A 17,765-nucleotide genomic window follows, 5' to 3' on the forward strand; every position below is an offset into this window, starting at 1 on the left:
AAGCTGTGTATTAAATAAATCGCACCTCTCAGAGACCCCTCCTACAACCTTCTCTGTGTCAGATCACCTCCTCACCTTCCCAGCTTCCCATGAGCATTAATCTGAATCCCTTACATAGGGAATATTCTGAATATTTTAGGGCAGTTACACTATGTTACATGGGCTTCCCAGGTGACTCAGTGGTAAAGAATCAGCCCACCCATCTGGGAGACACAGGAAATGTGGGTTCAGCCCCTGGGTCAGGAAGATCCCCTAGAGGAGAAAATGGCAACCCATTCCAGTACCTGGACAATCCCATGGACAGAGGAGCCTGGTGGGCTACAATCCATAGGGTCGAAAAGAGTAAGACGTGACTGAGAATGCGCACACACACACACATGCACACACACACACACACGCACGCGCGCACACACACACACACACACACTGTGTTAAGCCTTTTCCTCAAATAGGAGCCCATTTAATTCACACAACTTTCTTTCAATAACAACTACAATCCTGACTTTTTTTTTTCCAAATTTAAAAAATACTCAGAAAATTTAAGTGATTTACCTGGGACCACTGAACTCATAAGTGGGACAGTATTTAAATCCAAGGCTGATTCACCCTTCATCACCTTATGTTACAGTAAGTGCAGAACTTTCGGTTCGATCTGGTTTCATAATTCACCAGGCAATCAAAAAGGATGTCACTTTGCTTGATTAACATAGCAAAGTGAGAATTCTCACTTAAAAAAATCCAAAATCCCCATCTGCCTGCTAATAAGCCAAAGCACTACTTAAGAAAATGAAGCTATTTGAGACAACTGACTGAGCTAGACGTTACTGAAATAAAAAGGCAGAGTATTGAAAGTGTCTTTTATCTGGAGCCAAATACATGTATCAAATAAATACCTTTTCGAGGTTTTGTTAGCCCAGCTAGTAGTTTTCCTACATCTATTCCAAGCTTCCTACCTCTTTGGGGTACCATTTTCCCACATGGAAGTAAAGTTAGGTTTCTTCCAAATAGTTGTGATGGTGATGCCCAGCACATGTGAGCTTGCTAAACAGCCATATGGGTTTTTGGTACTTTTGGAAGCAGACAGCTTCATAATGTACATCCTATCCATCAGTTAATTAGCAAGGCAGATACTATACAACACAGAACATAAAATAGTTGCGTACCTTCACAATTAGGGGTTTCTTTTGACCCTGCTCCTTGACTTTTGGCCAATCAGGTAACCCGAATCCTTTAACGTGAAAGAGCTAGGGTCAAAAAGTGGGATGAGAGTGAAAAAGAGAGCAAAAAAGGCAACCTGCCCTGGGTTAGACACAGATTCTTCTGTGATTTTGTTAATTTAATTGGAAAATCTCTCAAGAGAGCCATTTCTAGTGAAAATGTTGGTGTCAGCAAAACCAGCATTGGGTACTCCCAGTGGGGTCATCCCCAAACTTCCAGGCTCCTTTTCATGTCTGATCCACATCCAATGTGCTCATGACTGCCTCTCATCCCTCTTCCCCCAACCTGCGACTCTTACTCTGGACATTTTCTGTCCTCAGTATTAAAATCTCCTGGTCTGTGGCCTCAAGGAATGCTCTCTGTTAATTTTCTAAATACTGGTACAAAAGAATACAGAAATGACTGTTACTGGGTTAATTTGTTAACACTTCCTACATTTTAACAGTGTCCTTGCATGACAACTCAAATGAGTAAATAAAAATACCCAGAAACCACCACTGTGGCAGCCAAAGTGATGACGGGTAGTCAAACCGGACATTGGTCTCGTTGCCTCCACGTGGGGCTGGGCCTGGCCTTAAAAGGAACCGGCATTGTTCCTTTTTTTTCTTCCCACACTATAAGAATGACTGCTGTACAAAACCAGTGCTATGCTTTCCTGAAAGGGTCTTTCATTTCACAACAGCATTTACGTTTGCTATTCCTTAGCTCTGGAATATTCTTCCTGTTGCCATTAGCGGTGCTGCCCTGGGTTGTATGAGTAATATTTGTCAAATTAAGAAATACCACTCTCCCCTTTGACACAGTGTAGTTCTAAAACCTTTGTGTTTCAAGTCTTTGGTCTCCTTCCAGCCTAACCCCTCCAGTTCATTATAGACTTGCCACTACAGTAAGACCGTTCAAAGCTGATCATCTTTAATTGACGTTTTTCTATCCTTGCTGTACATTCAAACCAAACAGTAACATCAATGAAATGCCTACATCCACCATGGTCAGGCTGCCTTATTTAAAGTAGATCAATCCAACTGTTTCATTGCCAAGCATTCTCCAGTCTTCATGAAAGAAGGGAAAGAAACAACAAAGTATTCCACCAGGTTTTGCCAGGAAAACATTAATGCCTCAGGCATTATCTAAATGACTACTAAAGATAGAACCAGGAAAGACAGATTTAAACAGCAGGAGGAGGACTCAGTAACTGAGAAAACAGTTAGATCCTAACCTGGGGTATCTGGGGAACTTATTTCTCTGGAAATCAACCTACATCATTCAGGTTTCTCCAAATGAAAGGTGAAAATATCAGAGAACCACTCCCCCCCCCACACCACCACCAGAGGCCCTTTGCATTTGAAAATACCACCCGATTATTGAGCATGTGTATATAAGCACCTTATAAATTACCAAGGAGTGCATAAATATCAATATCTGTTATCATGTAAGACTCTCCGTCCGTGATCACAGAGCTTTAGAACAGAAAAGCCTTCATTTACATTAATGGAGATTTCAAAACTATCTGTTCTTATGAGATAGGCCTTATCTTGGCTCTTTAGATTGGAGTAAATACCAAATCCAGCTACCTAGTTATTTAACGTGTTGTCATTTGTTCATCTGAAACAATAATGAAGTAGTGACCTTATAGATAACGCCATGATGGATATTTGACAAGAGTTTTGACTTCTGGCACCCTTAAATCTTGTTGAGCCTGGTCTACACATGCAAAGCTGAGCTAATAGAGGTAACAGTAGACACTAATACATAGGTAGTATTATGCAGCGGTATGTGATAACTGTCAAGTGGAGAAGGTAGATGGGAGGACTGCTCTGCCCTGTATGTCCCAGCCTGGCTGAGGGTCATGACTGGGCAACCTGGAAAGCCTTTGAACCCTGTCTGAGAGCTTGCTGGGGAAGCAGAAACTTCCAATTCTTCCAATTGGAAGTGAAACTCCAATTCTTCCAGTTTCCTCCTCATTTACAGCATGCAAGACATTGTCCGTCACTAAATTCAAGCTCAGTTTCAGATTTTTCTCTCCCACCCGTAAGCTTGGTGTGAAACTGTTGGGCCGCTAGGTAGAGGCAGGTGAGTCCTGATGAGAATAGAAGGTCGCCTGTGGGAATATCAGTATTAAACGGCCACCCTTTGTCCTCAACATTACAAGCCCCTCACCCATGCCTCCCTGGTTCCTCATCCCAGCCCTTCTGGGCAAAGGAGACCCACAATCTAGGTATCTCTGGATAGCTCAGTGGTTTTTAGCCTTTAGGAAATAGAACCCTTTGTGAATCTGAGGAAGTCTATGAACTCTTTCCCAAGGAAAGCACAAATAACCACAAAATTTTGTGCAGAGTTGTAGAAGGCTCTTAGACCCTCAAAGGTCCATTTATGGACCTCAGATGAAAATCTCCTGATATAACTGAGCATATACTTGAAAAGTGGGCCCCCAAGTGAGTTCAAGTAAAATTAAGAATTATTCATGGGCAGACAAGAGAAATATTAGCTATGATTCCTAATCTCAAGAAGCTTATGGTTTATCTATACGCATGTTCCTACCTATCCTTTCAACCTGCTCTAAGCAGAGCCTGTGGTCCGCAGCATCTTTGGTAGAATGTTTGCCGCAGTTAAAAAACAACTGCCTCTTCTCCAGTATTATTCCCCAGAAAGTCCAAGTCTGAAAAGAAAGAGGGTGTCCTGGCCAGGGTTCCTATGACAGCCTCTGCCTCCCATCTACCTCTCTCTCCATAAGATATAGGACAATAGCCAGAGCATGTTCTGCCGATAAAGCAGTGTCCCAGCCCATGTCACTCATAGGATGGTAGGTGAGATCCTTTGGAGGCTTAGTCTGAGTGCGTGGATGTGCTGTGCTGGTGTTCAGTATAGACCTTGAATGTAGAATCATCAGGATTCACTGAATTGTGGCAAAAAAGGGAGACAAGATTATTAGCTTAAGACACATAGAAGGTAAGATGGTAGGGGAGGTGCAAGGGTTGTGGAGGACACGTGTTTTGTTTGGACATGTTTGGGATGCTCATTGGTCAACACAGTTTAGATGCCGAATAAGCAGCTGGACGTATAAGCCTGGGAGAGGGGGGCAATTTCTAGGTTGGTTACATAAATTTGATTGTCTTCATTATAAAAATTGCTTTAAAATTAAATAAAATCACCTACAAAATAAGTATGGTTAGAGAAGATACCCCAGGACTAAGCCTTAGGACTTTCCAAATTTCAGTACTTGTGAGGAAAAGCAAGAGAATTCAATAGAAGAGCTGGAGGAGATGTCAATGAATTAGGAGGAGATCCAGTGCAGCTCAGTCTCCTGGAAGGCAGGTATAAAAATATCTCAAGAAAGAAGAAATATTCTGTGTCAAAAGTTGCTGAGAGGTCAAGTGAGAATGTCACTGGAAGACGATCCTTGGATTTGCAGCTGTGATCTCTGGTGACTTGTAGGAGAGAAGTTTGATCCAGGGGGCCTAGGAGAGCTCTGGCGGTGCTGTGTGTATTACTTTCCTGCTGCTGCTGTGACAAATTCACACAAACTTAATGACTTAAAACAGTACAAATTACTGTTTTACAGTTCTAGAGGTCAGAAGTTCAAGGGGCGTCCCTCGTAGCTCCGTTGGTAAAGAATCTGCTTGTGATGCAGGAGACCTGGGTTTGATCACTGGGTGGAAAAGATCCCCTGGAGAAGGAAATGGCAACCCATTCCAGTCCTTTTGCCTGGAGAATCCCATGGACAGGGGCGCCTGGCAGGCTACAGTCCGTGGGGTTGCAAGAGCTGGATATGACTTAGCGACTAAATCACATGCTCAAAATGGGTCTTAGATGGGATAAACTCAAGGTGTCAGCAGCAGCGCTCCTCTGGAAGGTCTAGAGCAGAGTCTGTTTCCATGCCTTGCCCCTCTACAGTTGCCCACGTTCCTCTGTCCATGGTTTCCTCCTCCTTCTCATCTGTTGCACCATTGCATTCTTAAACCTTCTCTGAACATTTTGTTCTCTAGACCAAGTCCACATTAGAAAAAGAGGCCGTGACCACCAACAATGGCCAGAGAAGGGTGTTGGGAAATAACCTTTCGTGTGACTCTGCAGAGGGAAGAGCGGCTCTAGCTAAGCCAGTGACTGGATGTGTTGATGCTGTAACCACGGGAAAGACCCTTTTTCAGGGCCCTGTCCTAAAGCTCCTGGGCAAGAGTGAAACTAAAATCATTCATCACACCTTGATATTGACTTGGGTGTTCTTTCAGGTTTGATCACTACAGTGTTATTTATAAGTTGTCCTCTTGCTTTAAAATACCTTATTCTTTCCATTCACCTCCTAATCTAAGGTAGATTAGGCTCTCCAACAGGACTAGAGAAACACTGTGAGGTTAAATGAAAGCTTAAAGCTCAGCAGTGAAATCAGAAGCTAAGCTGGAATTAGAAGGCAGAGTGAGTTGAGTAAGGACAATAAAGCCATCTTACCCTTTAGGAAGTCTTAAGGTAAACAGAGGAGATTCTGATAATGAACTTCCAAAGGATTACCAGTCCACTTAGAGTTTTATATAACTAGAACCAAGCAATCATAGTACCTGCTTTCTTCATCACTTGAGAGTAGGAACCAGAATGGTGAAAGTATATCTTTTTTTTTTTTTAATTTCAATTCAGAGAACTTCCAACGTGTGCTAAAGAGTAGCTTTCTTTTAAAATTCTATTATCCAGTGATACTCTATCAAGGGGCTGCCCTTTAAATAGAAGAACACCAGTAGAAAATACATCCCAATTTCAAAATCAAGATCAAAGATTTTTAATGATCAAAAATTATACACATCTTCTAAGAAGTTACTGGGAATTTGAATAACTGAAATCATTTGGTGCCCTTGAGGGTTTGCTAGCAGTTCTCCCCTCCTGTGTGATGTAATTAATCCCTACTTCCATGACAACCATGTGCAATACCACCACGAGGATGCTAGAGAATAACCAGGATGGAGAAACTCACAATAGAAGATCCTAAACCTCCCTGAAATTCCAAGACAAATAAGTAGAATCTAAGTAGGTTCAGTTCAGTTCAGTTCAGTTGCTCAGTCGTTTTCGACTCTTTGCGACCCCATGGACTGCAGCATGCCAGGCTTCCCTGCCCATCACCAATTCCCAGAGCTTACTCAAACTCATGTCCATCGAGTTGGTGATGCCATTCAACCATCTCATCCTCTGTCAACACCTTCTCCTCCCGCCTTCAATCTTTCCCAGCATCAGGGTCTTTTCAAACGAGTCAGTTCTTTGCATCAGGTGGCCAAAGGATTGGAGTTTCAGCTTCAGCATCAGTCCTTCCAATGAATACTCAGGAGTGATTTCCTTTAGGATGGACTGCTTGGATCTCCTTACTGTCCAAGGGACTCTCAAGAGTCTTCTCCAACACCATAGTTCAAAAACATCAATTCTTCAGCACTCAGCTTTCTTTATAGTCTGACTCTCACATCCATACATGACTACTAGCAAAACTAAAGCTTTGACTAGACAGACCTAAGTGTAGGGGAGCGTTAAAGTCCCATGATCTCAGAACAGAAGTGAAAATGCCCACAAACAGCCTGGTGGAAGGTGGGAGAGCCTTCTCTGATAGATCTGAATGGACATCCCCTTCCTAATTAGGAAGCCAGCACAGAAAAGCCCCTTCATGCTTCTAGCTGCTTCGTAACCCGGCAGCAGACACTGACAGCTGCAGAGTCCTACCCTTGAACAGGGAGCTGCTGCCAGACTCTCAACCAGCGCCCACATCTCTTTCCCTGGTCTCTTTATCTTCTTTGCCTACAGAGCAATCACTCATGCCTGACTGGGAACTGAGCCTCTCCGAGTCCTCTGATCTTCCTCTCACCTGCAGGTCTTACTCTCATCTCCAGGAGAGGATTTCTATGAGCTTTCTTGGTGACTCAGGGGTAAAGATTTAACCTGCCAGGGCAGGAGTTGCTGCAGGAGGAAGGTCCACTGGAGCGGGAAATGGCAACCCACTGCGGTATTCTCGCCTGGGAAACCCCATGAACAGAGAAGCCTGGTGGGCTACAGTCCATGGGGTTGCAAAATGTCACACAGGACTTAGCAACTAAACCACAACAACAAGAAGATGATTTCTATAGAGAATTATCTAGTCTATTTGATGGTGATTCCACTTGCCCACATATTATATACACCGATCACATGGTTTCTTAGCTCTCACATGCTTATATTCAAAGTTTTGAATTCCCAGCCCTGCCCTCTGTCCCTCCCAACCCAATGGGCACAGTCATTTATATATAGGTACTTGCTTGCCAGCTGCTTCCTAAATCTCAACAGCTCTTCCAACCCACCGTAACTTACTTACCAGCTTCAGCCCTTTTCTATCACCTTCATGTACTCACTAGATTCATTTGTTTTCTCTAAAAGTTTATATTTAGAGCAAAGCCTAAGAGGAGTGAGAACATGGAGACGAGAATGAGCTCTTTCTCTAGGGACCTAGGGAGTTTGTGAGTGTTGAGCCTCGTGAGGCAGGGGTGACTGCCAGAACCTATGAGAGTATGAGCAAAAGGTTTGCTCAAAGAGAAGATCCTGCTCTTATGCTCAGTGATTCTGCACTGAGTGCTGGATGTATGTGCACCGTCTTTTAATTCTGGTCTGACAGCCAGTATGGCCCAGATGCAGCTAAAGAGTATCTCCATTATTACAAAAATCTATAGGCAGGTAGCGCCCACTCCACCTAGTCACTCAAAGAATCAGCTATCTAATTATGAATGTCTAATAACAGAATAAAAACCTGACGTTAGAAACAAGGCTGCTGATGAGGAGCAAGAGGGCATGACCAGTGATTGCTTGAAAATACTGTTTTTGCTATTGTTTTAGGATATGTGACTAACAGACAATAATGCTGTGAAATTTCCCTTTTTACCCAATTCGTGCTTGACATTCTTTTGTAGCAGTGATTGGCAGAGCTGCTAAAATACTTAACCTATCAAACAGTATTTAATAAAAGTCTTTTGTCTCCATTCAACCTAGGGAGTTTAGTTTCAGGCTTATATGTGGGAACATTTTAAATTAATATGCATACTTTTTCTGACATATTTTAAAATACTTTGCGAACCTAATCATGTCAGAGTTAGTGGCATTAAAATATCACGGTGATCACAGAAATTGTAAGCTTAGCAAAAAAGGTGCTTAAGAAATATTTGTTGAATGATACTTGACAACTGGAATATTAAGCTGCATATCCAACGGGAATGACGCAATATCTTTTGAGACAGTGACTTTTAGAGCATGGTATATATAGTCTAAGACAACTCCAGGTGCAGATCATCAGGAAATGTGCCATCTGGTGAACCAAAATCTATTTTCACATAAGTCCTTTCACATCTGTTAAGGTTCTTCTTGGGCTAGAAAGTTAGAATGGATAAATATTAGGAAGAAAGGTGTTGGACCTTGATCCCTAAACCTTAGTTGGGGATGAATGGAAGCAAAATGTCTTGGCTCTGGGTCTCAGTTGCAGAAATGGTCCATCTCAGATCAATAAGTTTTCTACAAGTTAAAGTTTGATTTAATGTAAAGATTTTACTTAGGTACCAGAAAATCTCAGTTCTAGCCCCATTTCTGGGATTGTCTTGCTGTGTGGTGTTTGGAAAAGCTAATAGACTTACATTGGGATTTAATTCCTTAAAATAGGTGTGTTTACTCTTCTTAATCCTCCCTGATGCTATTGTTCAGTCGCTAGGTTGTGTCCAACTCTTTGTGACCCCATGGACTGCAGCACACCAGGCTTCCCTGTCCTTTACTATCTCCCAGAGTTTGCTCAAACTCATGTTCATTGAGTTGGTGGTGCCATTCAACCATCTCATCCTCTGTCTCCCCCTTCTCCTCTTGCCCTCAATCTTTTCCAGCATTAGGGTCCTTTCCAATGTGTCAGCTCTTCAAATCAAGTGGCCAAAGTATTAAGAGTTTCAGCTTCAGCATCAGTCCTTCCAAGGAATATTCAGGGTTCATTTCCTTTAGGATTGACTGGTTTGATCTCTTTGCTGTCCAAGGGACTCTCAAGAGTCTTCTCCAGCATCACAGTTTGAAAGCATCAATTCTTTGGCAGTCAGATTTCTTTATGGCCCTACTCTCACATCCGTACATGATTATGGGAAAAACCATAGCTTTGTTGACAAAGGTGATGCTACTAGGAGCAGATAAAATGATATGTGTGCAATATAAAATGCTATCAGGGATATGTAGCAACCTATGCCAAACTGTTGTGAACTTGGAATCATAGTCCCCCCCTTCTCCATCCTCTGTGTAGCAAGAGGTAAGCTTGGAACCATATGCCAGCTCCTAGAATCCCTTTCTCCATATGGTTCCAGGTAAGAGTCAGTCAATGAGAGGCACACCCATGAGAGGTAAAAGTGGAGATGTAAAATAAGGAAGCCGTTTTTATCTAATGTTCGTTGAGAACAGATGTGCAGATGTGAGGTTAGCATCAGCTCCTGGACAGGCACCCAGGAATCGCAGGCTTTGATCCTCAGTGGCTAAGTCCAAGGGAGGCAGTGCCCAGAGACTGCTGAGATTTGCTGCAGCTTCTTGGCCAACTTCCTTGATCGTTATCTCGTAGTGGAAGTCTCTGTGGCTTTTACCACTTCACCCTTTCCAATAACTGCCAAAGCCTCTGGAATCTTCATGCTTGGAAACCCTCAGTGGGCTCCCCGTTCCTGCGGGATCCTGACTGATAATGAGAGTGAATTCCTGCATCTTTCCAAATCATGCCCTCAACCCTTAACTAGAGGAGAGAATCATTCATCCAAAGGAAACAAGGTCCTGAGTGATGGCAGTTTCTGGCTACAGGGAGCAAGAGTAGCTTGAAGCAACTACACGCACACGCACACACACACACACAAACTTTACAAGACACCTCAAATATCACACAAAATATTTTAAAAATATTAGTAAACATTTGACTTACAAGAAAATAATGGAAATTCCCCAAAGCTAAAATAAAATAGAAGAGGAGCTAAGGAAGAGCGATGTGCAGGCAGTATTTGAAGAGAGAATCACTCATTATTTCTTGAAATTTATGAGAAACAAATCCTCAGATTCAAAAAGTGCAATTAAAAAGAAGACACACACAAGACACAGAGCATCCATCTCTTGTATGACATCACAGACACCTTAGACAAAAAGATCCTAGGAGTAGCCAGACTAACAAAATGCATCTTCCCAAAAGAGAACACTGCTACACTGATAGCTGATTTCTCGATGTCAACAAAGAAGCCAGAAGAGGTGGAATCATAGCTTCAATGTATCGAAGAAAAAAATGGCCAACCTATTTCCTCACTGAAAGTATCTTCTGAAACAGGGACAAAGTAAAGACGTGTTTAGACACACCAAAACAGACCTTATCACCTGCAGACCTACAGTAACGGAAAATACTAAAGGTTATACTGCAGGAAGATAGAAAATGGCCTCAAAAGGGAAATGCGAGATACCAAAAGTGGTGACAAGTAACATGTTCAGTTTACGGTGATTTTAAAAAGAATGAACTAAAATCCTGGATGAAAATATGGTAAGTTGAGAGAGAGCTGATTAGACGTAAGTTATGCCCCTCCTCAATTGCTGGTGGGGAGGGCTAGAAATAATGATTTATATTAGCCATTGCCACATTAAATAAGCATGTTTTAATGTCTAGAATGGGCTTACCTGAAGGTTCAGAGGGTAAAACAATCTGCCTGCAACTCAGGAGACCCAGGTTTGATCCTGAGTCCGGAAGGTCCCTTGAAGAAGGGAATGGCTACCCACTCCAGTATTCTTGCCTGGAGAATCCCAGGGACAGAGGAGCCAGGTGGGCTACAGTCTGCGGGGTCGCAAAAAGTCAGACACAACTGAGTGCCTAACACTTTCACTACACTAATGTCTAGGTTCAGTTCAGTTCAGTTCAGTTGCTCAGTCGTGTCTGACTCTTCAACCCCTGAATCACAGCACGTCAGGCCTCCCTGTCCAACACCAACTTCCGGAGTTCACTCAGACTCACGTCCATCGAGTCAGTGATGCCATCCAGCCATCTCATCCTCGGTCATCCCCTTCTTCTCCCGCCCCCAATCCCTCCCAGCGTCAAGGTCTTTTCCAATGAGTCAGCTCTTCGCATGAGGTGGCCAAAGAATCGGAGTGTCAGCTTCAACATCAGTCCTTCCAATGAACACCCAGGACTGATCTCCTTTAGAATGGACTGGTTGGATCTCCTTGCAGTCCAAGGGACTCTCAAGAGTCTTCTCCAACACCACAGTTCAAAAGCATCAAATCTTCAGTGGTCAGCTTTCTTCACAGTCCAACTCTCACATCCATACATGACCACTGGGAAAACCATAGCCTTGACTAGATGGACTAGATGGCAAAGTAATGTCTCTGCTTTGAATATGCTATCTAGGTTGGTCATAACTTTCCTTCCAAGGAGTAAGTGTCTTTTAGCCACATAGAAATGGAGTGTATGAATTCTACATCAGAAGAAAGGGAAAAAATGAATAGGAAAAAAACTGATAAAAATTCAAATCCATAGTGAGAGGCTACTCTAAGGTGTGGAGACAAGCATGGGAACGGGACCCCGGTGTAAGGTAGATTTAAAGAAACACCTGTTCTGCAGGATTAAATTCATATGCCCCCAGAAGCATTTCTACTGTAGTGTTCTTGAAGGCACAGATCTCTAAATTACGTAACCGACTCCTAACTGAGCTATTCCAGTTAATAATGGAGTCAGATATGCTAGGGGGTGGGGATGGGTGCGGTGGCATTATGGGAAGGTCAGAATATATTTGAAAGGGAAACACAAAGTTTCTGCAGTACTCATTTTAAAAGGGTAGACAAAAGCAAAGAAAGAATTAACGATTAAATCACCCTTTTTGTTCATCCACTTATTAGGGACAAGAGCCCCATTCCCTCAGGCTTATTCCACAGGCTGCTATTTAATAATACTAAATTGTGATTATAGATGACTTTGGTGATGTGTTCTCCTTTCTACTTCTGGCGACTGTCCCTGGAGAGGAGGTCCTGAGAGTTTCCTGGCAATTAAGAAGAGGCTCTTGATCCTAAAGTGATCTCTGGAGGTGATCAAATTGCCTGCCTTTCATACTAGGCAATGTAACAATTAAGCACAAGTTTGTTATTTTTTTTTTAATATTCTGGTACATGCTGTGTATTTGTTCGTATATAATTCAAGTTTCAGGATTGGGTTTTAAAGTCCCAAGATTGCCTGGTTTACCTTCCTGTTAATGTCAACAGGGGAGTTCTGCACACACATGTGCAGAATAATCGGGATCTACTAGTGAGTGGAGGGGAGAAATGCATGTCCTACTTGTTAACTGGGATTTCTCCCACTGAGAGAGCTAACTGGAAACCAAGCTCTCAGCTCTCCGGAAGCTGCCCAGTGCCCCCACATGGAGACTTTATCAACAGAGGCGTGTGTGCGTGCTAAATCCCGTCAGTCGTGTCCAACTCTGTGCGACCTTATGGACTGTAGCCCACCAGGCTCTTCTGTCTGTGGGATTCTCCAAGCAAGAATACTGGAGTGGGTTGCAGTGCCCTCCTCCAGGGGAATCTCCCCAACCCAGGGATGGAACCCACGTCTCTTTTGTCTCCTGCATTGGCAGGTGGCTTCTTTACCTCTGGTGCCACCTGGGAAGCCCTCTGGGGGCTATGGAAGAAAGAAAGTGAAAATGAAGTCACTTAGTCATGTCCGACTCTTTGTGACCTCATGGACTGTAAGCCTACCAGGCTCCTCCGTCCATGGAATTTTCCAAGCAAGAATACTGGAGTGGGTTGCCATTTCCTTCTTCAGGGGATCTTCCTGACCCAGGAATCGAACCTGGGTCTCCCTCATTGCAGGCAGACTTGCTGGGGGCTGTGGGGTTGGCTAATTAGAAGTCCCTTTCAGGGCAGATACTACTATTCCAGCCACACATACTAGAAGCATGCGTGCCTTTCCAAACAGAGCAGCACCCGAGAGCATTGCCCCAGACCCACATGAGTTCCCTGTACATTCTGCTCATCCCTTTTACTCTGCTCGCCAAGTGTCCCCATGCCGCCAAACCCAGGGCTCCTGCATCTGCCCCCACCTTAGTTACCGCTCAGCAGCATTCAGCCTACCGCACTTCTCCTTCCCTGAAACTCTGCCTTTTTTTGGCTCTACTGACAGCAGACCGACTAGTTTTCCTCCTGCCTCAGTCTCTGACATGCCCTCTGCCTGCCCTAAACGATGGTGTTCTTTAAGGCCAGCGCCCTGGTGTCCACCTTCACTCCTCATCTAGACCTCCAAACCGGTCTTCCTGCTTCCATCCTCAACCTTCTCCGTAGAGCAACGCAATAAACAGGAAATCGTGTCTTTCTCCTAGTGCCTGCATAACTTTCCATGATACTTAGAATAAAGCGCGAACTTCTCCTGGGCCCGGCTGAATGTTCTAGACTCTGATGGAGCCTGTCACCCCTGACCCTGTGTTACAGCGGTTTCAGCTCTGCTTTGTTCCTGCCTCTGTCAGAGCTCTTTCCCACATGAGGGTCTCTGCATATGCTGTCCCCCGTCCCTGGAATGTTCTCTGTCCGCTCTTCCATGCCTTGCACTTATCATATAAATCCCAGCTTAAAAACCTCTTTAGAGTGGCCTTCCTGGACTGTGTTATGGAAAAGCAAGCGCCTCCCTCCACTTTCCTTCTGATAAGTAGATTCCTGTTTGTTTCTTTAGCTCACTTATCATGACTGGAATCTATGTGGCTGTTTAGTTGTTTATGGAAAATCTTGCTGATTAAACTGTAAGGTTTGTGTACATTTACTCGCAGCACCTCGTACAGCACACGGCCTGGGGTAGACAGGTCATGAAATTCGGCTGCACCAAAGAATGAACGAAGTTTTCCCCTCTTGCCCTGGCGGCTCCTCTGTGCCCTTCACTGACCCCAGAGTTCCTCCTGTGGTACAGGGTGAGGTGTGTGGGGCCAAAGGGCATTGAAGGTGGAGAAAAAGCCTTTAGCAGCCCTGCCTTCAGAGTCTGTGGCTGATATTATATGCTTGAAACTTTGAGGTGTTCTTTTGTACAGAAAGTTATAAGTGACGAAAATTCTAGAGAGATTATTGGTACCTTGAAATATCTCTGGTGCTTTTAGTTGTTTTATCTGAGATATAGGACTGATTTATGCTCAACGAGTTGTACAGAGTCATAGTAATGACATATCTTTTATTAAAACAGTTGATATTTGTTCTAATTTGGACTGAACTGTGGCTCAAAAACAGTTCTGGAGAAACCATTTCCAGGCTTACACTTTCCTCTGCTATCACCATTCTCAGCTGTTAGGTAACTGAGTATTCAAGTAGCCAAAGAGAGTTCCAAAAAACCCATTAAATCAAGGAGGAAGGGTGGCAAAGGCTGAACTTAAGGAGAGGGATGAAGAAATGACCGCAGTGGTAATCAGATGAAAGAAAAGCAGTCAAAGGGAAGAGGAGAAGAATCCGTTGCAAAAATAGCCTCTTTATTTATTTATTTTTTAACTCTATGAAAGTGTGTGAAAGGTCAGTTTCCCCTTCCTCTTTCTGGCTGGGCTAGCCCTGGCTCTGAGACAGATTCTTGATAAGATCCAACCAAGGGTTCTTGTTAATGGGCAGAAGCTAGTAAGTAATGGGGTGCGTTAGTATATGTGAAACGTAAGCCCAGTAGTGTGGAATTCCACCAAGAGAAAAAGAACAACTTAGGGGGCTTCATGGAACCTAATGTTTTAAGAATCCATCATAATGAAGAGCCTTATGTTGAGGGCAGAACAGAAAGTGGAAAAAAAAAAAAAAAAAGAAGGCCTCATAAAGGCAAGGGAGATTTTAGCATTTCACTTCCCTTACTGAGAACAGAGTTTACCAGTGAAAATTCAGATCTGAAAGCTATAAAAACTAAACAGAAACAAAACAAAAACCTTTGTGCTATTTTCCCCCTGAACTTGGAAACCAGAAAATGCAAAATCATTTCAGAGGGGCATCCTGGAGAGCTCAGCTAGCACAAACTGGTTGAGAATAAAAACTCGTGTGTTTAGAGCACCTCTCTCCAAACACATCTAGGAACTCATAAAAGCCGCATTTTACTATTCCATGGTAAGACGGAATTTTGTGACCTTTTGAGAAACTTTGTTTTGTTTTTCCTAAGAAGACTGCAATAAGGAAGTCAGCCACATTTCTTGGCAATGGGACACTATATCAGTCCCCCAGGCTGGCATTCCTGGGAGTGGAGAGGGCTCTGAACAAGCGGACTTGTCATCAGCTTGTCCCACACGCAGGCTCCCAAATTTTACACTTACAAACATGTCTAGATCTCCGCCCACTCCTGGGGGTTTGTAGGACAGAAGGCCGTGGCAGCCACAGAAGCATCTTTATGTTAACCTTCTCCCAGACGCAGGGGCTCCAAGGTCCAAGCCTAACAATACTATGAAGAGGAGGTCGAAACCCAGAGATGCAGGAAACTGGACCAGAAACATGAGAGTCAGCCTAGGAGGAAGAAGGAGCAACCGGGGACATGGTGGCAAGCTGCTCTCTGCTCACCACGTGTTCTCAGCCCTAAAGCCAAGGGCGCTATACCTTTCCTTGGCGTTGGGCTACATCTTTTTCTCAAAATACTCTCTGCCTTTACCTTACTGCCAGACTCCTTTTCAACTACCTTTGCAAGATGGGCTTCTTCTGTCCATCACTTAAATCAGGGATTTTCAACTGGGATTGCTTTTGCTCTCCAGGGAGCACATGGCGATATGCGGAGACAGTCGTGATTGTCACAACCAGGGCTGGGGGTGGGGGGCGCTCCTGGCTTCTAGTGAGTTGAAGCAAGGACCGTGCCACACCTCCTACAAGGCAGAGTCAGCCCTCCATGACCAGGTATTATCTCTTCTTCAACGTCAGTGGTTCAGAGATTGAGAAACCCTGGCTTTCACAGTGTTTACTTCTAGATTCCTTATTATTAGTCTCACTCTCACGCTTTCTTTGGGTTATCTCATCAATTACCACTAAATAATCATCCTCACTCTGATGGCTCACACAGCTCTATCTCCAGCTAGCTTTCTCTTTTGGGCACCAAACTTGTGTACCTTCTGTCCTACCGGGCTTCTTCCGTTTGCTATCCTATAAAGATCCCTTTTGTTTTCACTGTTGGGCTTTTTGATGCTCAGCAAGAAAAATAATTGCTCATAACTGAAAAAGTAGTCTGTGATTATAGTTATCTGCTTTTAATAAAACAGAATGAAGATTGACTGTTATTTTGAGATAACAAAACACAGCTTAGTGACTGTCTATGAGACGTTAAGACACAGACTGTCTTGACACTCCTTTTCTGGGATGCCTCAAAAGCTGTTTGAGAGAAATCCTTGAGTCTCTTAGGTGTGATGAATTCTTACCTAGTGTGTGAAGGAGAAGCAGGTGGTCTTTGCGGTGAATGACAACATGTTCTCTTTGGATATGGACTTCAAGGGCTCAACCCAGTGCCGCCTGCTGCTGCTTAATGCTGTCAAAGCCTCCGTGACAGAGAACCTGCCCAGGTCTGTGTGCAGCCTGTAGTGTTAGAGTCAGTGTAGGCTGAAATTCATCAGTATCTTTGTGAGTTCCAAGACCATATCTTCTGGACCTTTTAATGGCCTGGAATGCTGAAATCTCTGCTGCTCACAAGGTGGTTGATGGATATCAGATGAGGGCATTTCCCAAGCAAACTTTTCTTTTGCTTCCAGACCCCATTCTGATCCATCTCTTTCCTATACGTGGGAGACACAGTGAACTCATGTACCCGCCTCATACAGACTAACTTATAGGCTAACCCTCAATCAACCACTTACATACATTTGGGAAAATCCTCAGTGAGCAACCACCATTCTTGCCAAACAGCGGGTGAGTCCCTTTAGGAATACCCTGATGGGTTAAGCAAGGAGAGCTGGAGGCAGGAAAGAGACAGTGTGGAAATGGTCCACTGCAGGATCCATCACCCGGAGAGTTTGGAACTTTTCCCCCAGTGCCTGTGTTTACCCGATGCTCTCCCGATTCACTGCTGTCTCCCAGGGAAGCCAGCTGCCTCCACATCGAGACCTTTAGCGACAAGGGGAGGAGAGAGTTGTCGAGAGGACAGGACAGCGTCCTGAGAGACGGGGACTCTAAAGCAAGGGTGGATTCTTGCGCTTCCCAAACTCTCTCTTTCTTGAAAAGAACAGTCTCCTTCCTACAACTTGGAGCAGCTTTCTAGAGAGCTGCCCATCTGTCTATGTCTTAAAAACAAGTCTCCATGTGTGTGCTCTGTGGAGCCAGGCACAGCAGCATGGAGGGAGCATGGATTACAGATGGACAGGGAGGAGGGGGTACAAAGAGGACAGCGGACAAAACCTGGCAAGTTTCCATCTGGGCCAGTCTCAGAACGGAGGGCCCCAGCCAGTGGGCCCCAGAAAAAGAGAGTCTGCTGACTCAACACCTCCTGACTTCCTGCAGGGCTGCAGGGAGGGTGACCCATCTTTATTGAGTCTATAGTTTAGTTGACATCATGTGGGCACCCAGAGGTTGTTTCCAGGAGTCACATTTTCTTACAGGTGCTCCTGTGACCCACAACATACCCGTTT

General features: G+C 44.1%; 1 protein-coding gene and 1 long non-coding RNA gene across 30 annotated transcripts in view; one reads left to right on the top strand and one right to left on the bottom strand.

Moving 5' to 3' along the window:
• LOC121817385 (uncharacterized) overlaps window positions 1–11,136 on the bottom strand; it is a 42,582-nt gene extending 31,446 nt beyond the window's left edge. Inside the window, exon 1 of the long non-coding RNA XR_006057267.2 lies at window positions 10,867–11,136. This is a non-coding gene — a long non-coding RNA (uncharacterized LOC121817385). The remainder of the gene's footprint in view (window positions 1–10,866) is intronic.
• Window positions 1–17,765, top strand: part of ADTRP (androgen dependent TFPI regulating protein) — a 126,587-nt gene that overhangs the window by 17,361 nt on the left and 91,461 nt on the right. The window lies entirely within an intron of this gene.

Source organism: Ovis aries, chromosome 20 (genome assembly GCF_016772045.2).
Source record: "Ovis aries strain OAR_USU_Benz2616 breed Rambouillet chromosome 20, ARS-UI_Ramb_v3.0, whole genome shotgun sequence".
Lineage (NCBI taxonomy): Eukaryota > Metazoa > Chordata > Mammalia > Artiodactyla > Bovidae > Ovis > Ovis aries.